The following is a 2,087-nucleotide window of genomic DNA, read 5'->3' as shown; positions in this document are numbered from 1 at the left end:
TACCCAAAACTAAATGCTTCATTGTGGTGGAGTCATCTATACTTGTTATACAGGACACAGTGATCCCATTCTGGTTTGGAGATTCAGTGATATGCACCTTAAAATGTAAATGGCAGATGGTGTAAAGTGAAACTGGCTCAGTTGCCCCTAGCAACCAATCAGATTCCACCTTTCTTTTTCAAAAAAATCTGTGAGGAATAAAAGGTGGAATCTGGTTGCTAGGGGCAACTGAGCCAGTTTCACTTTACGCCATGTTTGATAAATCTCCCCCAATATGTATACAGGAATACGGCTGATGTGGGGATCTTGTGGTCTATAAATAATACTGTGTATGTAATTGTAGTCTTATACATTCACATTCTATTACATGAAGCATTTTATTATATAATTATGTATAATCCTCGGCATGGTGCTACATGTCTAGCAGGGTTATTTTAATGACATCGACACGTGTCCGAACTTTATTCGTGATTTACCAGACTTGTTCTGTGGTTTACCATGGATTTGTCATAGAAATAATCATCCGGTTTGTAATGTCAGGCTTGCTGGGATATTTTACCAAACATAGGAAAGGATATTGAAAAAAAAAAAAAAAATAGACACCAAATAAGACTACTTAGACACCTGCTTCGTGCCCCAAACTTTGCAATTCCTCGGACAGCCACTAGGGCGTGCATACTGACTCTGGTTGTGATTTAGGGTAGCTTCACACGTACCGTATCACAGCTGATTTTCTGCTGCGGATGCGCAGCAGAAAATCAGCTACGATACGGTATTTGTGGAGCTAACCTAAATCAAAACCAGAGTTAGTATGCACGCCCTAGTAGCTGTCCGAGGAATTGCAAAGTTTGGGGCATGAAGCAGGTGTCTAAGTTAACCTTAAAGGGGCAGTGCATATCTTAAAAATCTGCCCCCGTTCCTACCACAGCTCTTCAACACCTATTAAAGGGGTAGTGCGGTGTAAAACATTTTTTCACTAAATAACACACATTACAAAGTTTTACAACATTGTAATGTGTGTTATTTAAGTGACTGTCCCCCTTCCCCATGCTCCCTTCCGGCCTGACTGCTCAAGCCCTCCCTCATGCCGGCCCCCTCCAGCGCATCATCAGCTGCTTAGCCACGTCCCCCAGCACTGGAGGGGGGACGGCATGAGGGAGGCCTGGAGCAGTCAGGCCGGCCTCCTGAAGATGACGTGAGCGTCCCAAGATGGTGGCCAGGGTTGACAGTGATTCCTTAAGTATACTGTATCACACTTCTGGGTCCACTGCCAGGGGGGGGGGGCAGGGCCGTCTTACCCATTGGGCATGGTAGGCGGCTGCCCGGGGGCCCTTGCGTCCTAGGGGGCCCCCTAGGACGCAAGGGTCCCCGGGCAGCCGCCTCCCATGCCCAATGGGTAAGACGGCCCTGTGCGCCCCCCCCCTTCCCCTTCTCTTGCGACCGCAAGCACTTTCTTGCTTGCGGTCGCAAGAGGAAATCCGGCCCCGGCTGATGCGTTGCTCCCTGGGGGATTCTCCGGGAGCGCACGCATCAGGAACCTTCCTGTACCGGAAGTCCCGGCCTGGGCGCACACTGAGCTTCCGGATGTGTGCGCTCCCGGAGAATTCACCGGGGAGCGATGCATCAGCCGGGGGCAGAAGAGGAGAGGAAGCAGCGACGGGGGAGCGCTGGTAGGTAAGTTGGGTATTTGTTTTTTTTATCTGCTGTGCAGGGGGGAGCCATCTATAAGGGGGGAATACGGGGGAGCCATCTATAGGGGGGGATACAGGGGGAGCCATCTATAAGGGGGGAATACGGGGGAGCCATCTATAGGGGGGATACAGGGGGAAGCCATCTATAGGGGGGATACAGGGGGGAGCCATCTATAGGGGGGAATAAGGGGGAGCCATCTATAGGGGGGATACAGAGGGAGCCATCTATAGGGGGGATACAGGGGGGAGCCATCTATAGGGGGATACAGGGGGGAGCCATCTATAGGGGGGGATACAGGGGGAGCCATCTATAGGGGGGGATACAGGGGGGAGCCATCTATAGGGGGGATACAGGGGGAGCCATATATAGGGGGGATACAGGGGGGAGCCATCTAT

Source organism: Dendropsophus ebraccatus, chromosome 10 (genome assembly GCF_027789765.1).
Source record: "Dendropsophus ebraccatus isolate aDenEbr1 chromosome 10, aDenEbr1.pat, whole genome shotgun sequence".
In the NCBI taxonomy this organism is placed as follows: domain Eukaryota; kingdom Metazoa; phylum Chordata; class Amphibia; order Anura; family Hylidae; genus Dendropsophus; species Dendropsophus ebraccatus.
This window is presented reverse-complemented; position numbering follows the sequence as displayed.